Below are 6,897 nucleotides of genomic sequence, written 5' to 3'. Positions count from 1 at the left end.
AACAACAACAACAACAGAATGTGAAAGTCGGACACAAAAAATAGTTGGAAAATATGGCCTTGGTGATAGAAACGAGCTAGAGATACCATGATAGACTTTTGCAAGACCAATGGCTTAGTCATTGCAAATATCTTTTTCAGCAACATAAAAGGTGATTGGACACATGGATTTTGCCAGATGGAATACAAAGGAATTAAATTGACAACATCTGTAGGAAGAGACAATGGAGAAGCTAAATATCATCAGACCAAAAACAAAAAAAAATTAGGAGCCGACTATGGAACGACCAGCAATTGCTCAAATGCAAGTTCAGGATGAAGCAGAAAAAGGTTAAAACAAGTCCACAAAAGTCAAAAAAAGATCTTAAATATATCCCACCTGAATTTAGAGACCATCTTATGGAACAGAGTAGATACATTAGACACTAATGTCTGAAGGCCAAAAGAGTTGTGAATGACATCAAGAACATCATATATGAAGTAAGCAAAAGGTTATTAAAAAGACATGAAAGAAAGAAAACATTAAAATGAATGTCAGAAGAGACTCTGAAGCTTGCTCTTAAATAAAGAAAAAGCTAAAGTGACTGGAAAGAAATGATGAAGTAAAAGAACTGAATAGAAAATTTCAAAGGGCAGCTTGAGAAGACAAAGTAAAGTATTATAATGAAATGTGCAAAGACTTGGAGTTAAACAATCAAAGGGAAGAACAAACTAAGCATATGTTAAACTGAAAGAACTGAAGAAAAAAAGTTTGAATCTTGACTTGTAATATTGAAGGAGTCAATGGACTGAATAATGACTGATGCAGGAAGTATTAAAAGAAGATGAAAAAATTTACAACAACTGTTATCAAAAAGAATTGGTTGATGTTCAACCATTTCAAAAGGTACCATATGATCAAGGAAGAAATCCAAGATGCACTGAAGGCAGTGGTGAAAAAGAAGGCTCCAGGAACTGACAGATTACAACTTGAAATATTTCAACAAACTAACGCAGCATTGACGGTGCTCACTCATCTATGCCAAGACATAGAACATATGGAAAACATATGAAAGACAGTTAACTGGCCAACTGATTGCAAGAGATCCAGATCTGTGTCCATTCCAAAGGTGACCAGGAGAATGTGAAAATCACCAAACAATATAATTAATATTCAGATGCAAGTAAAATTTTGCTGAAGATAATTCAAACACTGTTGCAGCAGGAAATCAACAAGGAACTGCCCAAAATACAAGCTGGATTCAGAAGAGGACCTGGAATTAGGGATATCATTGCTGATGTCAGATGGATTTTGGCTGAAAGTAGAGAATACCAGAAAGATGTTTACTTGTACTTTATTGACTATGCAAATACTCTTGACTGTGTGGATCGTAACAAACAAATGGGAATTTCAGAAGACTTCATTGTGCTCATACATACGGAACCTGTGCATAGACCAATAGGCAATTGTTTGAGCAGAACAAGGGGATATTGGATAGTTAAAAATCATAAAAGTTATGCACTAGGGTTGTATTCTTTCACCATACTTAGTCAGTCCGTGTACTGAGCAAATAATCTGAGAAAGCCGAATAATATGAAGAAGAAAATTATACCACAATAGTAGAAAAACTCATTAACAACCTGTGATTTGCAGAGGGCACAACCATGCTTGCTGGAAGTAAAGAGTATGTGAGTATTTATTGATAGATTACAAGCATTAAATTTGGATTGAGCTTCAATATAAAGTAATGAAATCCTGATAGTTGGATCAGTGAAGAACATAATGATAAACAGAGAAAAGACTGAAGTTGTCAAAGACTATTTTGCTTGGCTCCAGAATGAATGCTCATAGAAGCTGTAGTTAATATATTAAATGAGATATTTGGCAAATTTACTGCAAAAGACTCTTTCCAACCTACACACGCTATGACGTCATTGAAAATGCCGTGTCTTGGACCAGGAGCACATCAGTCCTCAATGTGACATCTCTGGTTGTTAGTACTTTAAAGAAGTCTTTTACTAAAGACTAAAGATGTCAATTTGAGGACACAAGTGTGCGTGATCCAAGACATGGTCATTTCAATGAGCTCATATGCATGTGAAAGTTGGACAATGAATAAAGAAGACTGTAGAAAAACTGATGCATTTGAATTATGGTATTGGAGAAGAATATTGAAAATACCAGGAATTTCCAGAAGAACACATATCTGTCTTGGAAGAAGCACAGCCTGAATACTCCTTAGAATTGAGGATGGCGAGACTTCTGTTACTTTGGACATGTTGTCTGGAGGGCCCAATCCCTGAATAACGACATCATGTTTGGTAGAGGATCATAAAAACACAGGAAGTCTCACAAACAAGATGGATTGACATGGTGGTTGCAAAAACTGGCTCAAATATAATACTTGTGAGGCTGATACAGGATCAGGCAGTGTTTCACTCTGTTTTGTGGAGATTAGCTAAGAGTTGGAACCAATTGGACGACAACTAAGAACAAAGGGTGATGGAAAGGAATGGGACTGATAGTTAAGAGGTCTGTAGCCAGGCACAGAAAGAGGTGGGAGAGAGTACTGGAACTTAGAAGATGATGTTTTCCATGATGATAAAGAAGGACAAGGGTTGGACCAAAGACAATGTCATCAAACTAAAATGAGAATGACCCAGGGATGATGGTGAACAATGGTCTGAGGACTGAATCAGCTGATGAGGAGTCATAGTCCTGTGAATTGCAGAGCAGAGAAGAAACAGGAACTTCCTGTGGGCCAGGTTAAGAGAAAACCAGATCGCATTTACAATGTGGACCTACAAAAAGCACTTATTGAAATAGCTGAGAATGTAGGAAAACAGAAGTGCAGAAGAAGAAATGTGTTTCATTTGTCCTGAATCTTTGAAAAAGGATCAACACAAGGTACAGATGGAGCATTAAGGGGGAAGATGATGACAATCTACTCTTGTTCCAGTGTTTTCCCTATAATCCAAGCACAAATTTTCTCCCAATTTCATTCTGGGAAGCAAATATTTTTATGAAGCACTTTTCTAATATGAAGGAATCAATCTAAAAGCAATTCTAACTTCTCTCTTCTGTGCTCTGTTCTGTATAAGAATGGTAACTGGAATATAATGTATCATAACTTAAAATAAAATCACACACACAAAAACATCAATTGTGGATTGTAACCATGCCAATGAAACGATATACAATAGGATGACTGTAAAACTAATGTTCTCCCATGTAAACTATTATATAATTCACAATAAAACATCAAAACAAAACAAAACAAAAAGTCAATTTTTTTTCTGTGCTAAAATATTTACCCTCAAGGTAAAATATCTGTGATAAAAATTCACATACACTTGGCCAGATAGCTGTTGATTTTAAGCTGATTAAGAGGAACACTTACACTAATACTTTTTATGAGAAAAAAATTTACAATTTAAATCCATTATAAGCTCTAATTCAAAATTACTCTTGTAACTTTGTTGCCTAGCTCCAGTTTTATAGCAACACATATGTAAAAATAGACCTCACACCTACCTGACCTTTCTTGGTATTTTTATACACACACACACACACACAAACTAGGTAGTTCATAGAAGCATTTATAGGGTTAAAATCAAGCTGTGAAGGCTAAGCCACTCAGAGAAATGGCAACAAAGAAATGGTATTTAATATAACCCAAGATATAATACACAAGTGTACCACAAAGCCATCGTAATATCTAGACTAAAAACAGTGTTAAATTGAGATATATTTGGGTGATCTACGTCTTCCTCTATATGTGCTTATTTCATTCAGTTAAGTACACAAATTCATTGTACTTAAGAATTTTTCCTGAGATGTGTACTTAATGTCCATTTGATATAACAACCAGTACAGTGTTTTGTCCAATGGTACACTTACTTTGTGACAGGTACATCATGAGACGAATCAACATACGTTACATTTGTTGTTGTTAAGTGCCATTGAGTCAGTTTCAACTCATAGTGACCCTGTATAGGGTTTTCAAGGAGAGACTGGTGGGTTGGAATTGCAGACTTTTTGGTTAGCAGTTCAGTGCTTATCCCACAGTGCCACACCAGGACTCCTTTACATAGAAGACTCTAAAAAACACACTGGTATGAAATTTCATTTTGTCCACCACCACTCTGTACAGAATGTGCCAACATTTTAAAGTAAGTTCAATCATTACTCATTATTTTTTATATGGTCTGACATTAAGAACATTAATGGACAGTCAGGCTCACCTGAACCCCAGGGAGAACTGGATGACATTGTGTTTCTGGCACTTTTCTCCTAACTAGTGAAGGCACCCTTTGGCTTTTCGTGCTCACTCTCTGAAAGAGAATTTTTGTTTGTTACCTCTTACCGACATTTATTTTGACAGTTTTTTTCTGAGAGTCCATCCTCATCCTCTCCCATGATATCCACAGCTGAAAATATCAATGCAACCAAAATGGCAAAGCAGCACACCAGAGCAAAGACCACAATGCACTTCTGCTGGGACTGGAAGAGATACAGAAGATAAAGAAAAGTCAGTGGGACAGCTTTCAGGGAGGAAACTCAAGATTTGACAGGTCTTCAAAGTGCATGTACAATCCTTTGGGATATAATTACTTTCTGCCAGAGAAGCACTGCTCTCTGGGTAAAAATGTGCAAGATCGTTTAGCTTATTCTTCAACACAGCCTTCACATTCCCACTAAACACAGTAGAATCTGTTAAATAATTCAAGTGCAGTACCAAGACTTCTCAACTTTGTTGCTCTTCTTCCTAATCAAAAGCAGCCCAGAAAAGATTATTACCACATCCATTATTTCAAATTAAAAATGAAACACAGGGCAGTTCAACAACTGCTCTATGATCATTGCCACCACCTTCCAAACTCTATGCCAATTGTACTCTAACTCTACATGCTCTTGCTTTTTGTCTGATCTTTAAGATTTTTCTGATGAGGTCTTCTGGGGGAGATGGCCCTGGTCGTCAACATCAGTTCTGTACTTTGATCAGTTTTTCTAGGGTTTTCAGAGCCAGCAGAGAGATATGTCTAAGTAAGATGCTAGTACCATGAGCTATATTTCAAAACAATGAAAAACAACCATAACCAAAATTTATACTCTTGATATGACTTAAAGTTAGAAACACAGTTATCAGAAACACAAGTCTAATGAATACATGATCAAAGTCACTCATGTCTATGTTTTTAGATCCATGTGTTATAATCCAGGACATCCCTGTCTCAGAGGATTCATAGCCAAAGATGGCAGAGAGAACTGTGGGGCAAACAGTTTTGCCTGTTTTCCCTCTGTTGTATAAAACTGGATTAGAAAAAGCAGAAAGAGCAACTAAAACACATCTATGTGCAACATTCAGGAGTTATTTACAGAGGGAGAAGAGACATCTTTGACCAGGCAGACAGGTTGACACTTTAATGATGAGAGGTGATGCAAAGAGTTAATATAGTTGGTTAACCAAATGTTTTGGTTGCCCAGAGGCAACTCGGAAGAAAAGCCTGGTGCTCTACTTCTGAGAAAAAAAAAAAAAAAGACAAATCAGCCATTAGAAACTGCAGAGCAAGTTCTACTCTGACACACACGGGGTTACCAGGAGTAGCAACTGATTTGACAGCAACTGGTTTTCCAAGAAGCAGCTGGTGAGTTTGAACCATTAAGTTTGTGTTTCATAGTCCAGTGCTGATCTTACAGCACCACTAATTCAGTGTAATAGTATTTCGGATTGATTGATTTGGAAGAAGGAATACAGTAGGAAAGGAAGTAGGGCAAAGACTTGGGAACTGAGACTGTAATTTGAATTCAAAGAGCATAGAATTCTTTCATTATTAGAAATTGGAATTAGGCCCTTCTTACTAGGAATCCGGGCAGGACCTGACTCAAACTTGAGATCTGACCCCATGCTAGGACCCGTAGATAGGGGTGATTATTGGAAACGGGAAATGGAGTTCACCACAAATATCTGATTTTAAGATAAATGTCTATTAATCAGCCACCTGCACCAACTACCCACTTAATTAAGCTGTTTTTTAAAATTATTTATTATCTTCCCCTGAATGGGGTAAGAGGTTTTTTTTCTGGTCACCTGCTTTGCTTCAAGCACTCAAAGCCCCACGGTGCATCCTGGAGCTCTCAAGCATTCATCCTCTCTCTGGCCCAGGCAAACTTGGAAAGGGATAGCATCGAAGCAGTTCTCAAGAAAGGGAATTGTTAACCTTCTGAAACGCAAACAACTCCCAAAATCCAGGGCAAAGTGAGCTCCTTTAAGACACATTGTTGTTGTTAAGTGCCATTGAGTCGGTTCTGACTCATTGCAACCCTGTATAAGGTTTCTGAGGAGCAGCTGGTTGGTGAGTTTGAATTGCTGACCTTGTAGTTCAAACCTACATTGAGGTTCAGTGCTTATCCTATGGTGATGCCCCACCAGGACTCCTTAAAACACATTGTTGTTGAGTTTTTGTTAAGTGCCGTCCAGTCGGTTCTGACACATAGCAACCCTGTATAGAGTTTCTGAGGAGCAGTTGTGAGCTTGAATTGCCAACCTTGTGGTTCAAACAGACTTTGCAGTCCAGTGCACTAACCCATGCATTAGCAGAGGTGGGGTTTTTTGTTTTTGTTTTTTATTTGTGCATTGCTTGAGAGTGTTTTGGTGTTTTTTTTAAATGTCCTTTCCTATCCAAAATTAGGTAAAACACTTCCCAAAATTAAACCCAGAATGCTAGAGCAGAGAAAGAAGAGTGGGTAAAATACCTGTACTCCTAACTCCCAGAGATTTTGGTCAGCAATTCCTGTGTCTAGATTTTTCTGTCATACCCTTAGGCTTCCAAACCAACCAAATCACAGATTTACACAATCTTAGAAATCTGAGGAAGCTCAGAGGTTGTCCAAGTCAACTTTACCACGGTTATGTAT

The sequence above is a fragment of the Chrysochloris asiatica genome, unplaced genomic scaffold (assembly GCF_000296735.1).
Source record: "Chrysochloris asiatica unplaced genomic scaffold, ChrAsi1.0 scaffold00161, whole genome shotgun sequence".
NCBI classification, from domain to species: Eukaryota; Metazoa; Chordata; class Mammalia; order Afrosoricida; family Chrysochloridae; genus Chrysochloris; species Chrysochloris asiatica.
This window is presented reverse-complemented; position numbering follows the sequence as displayed.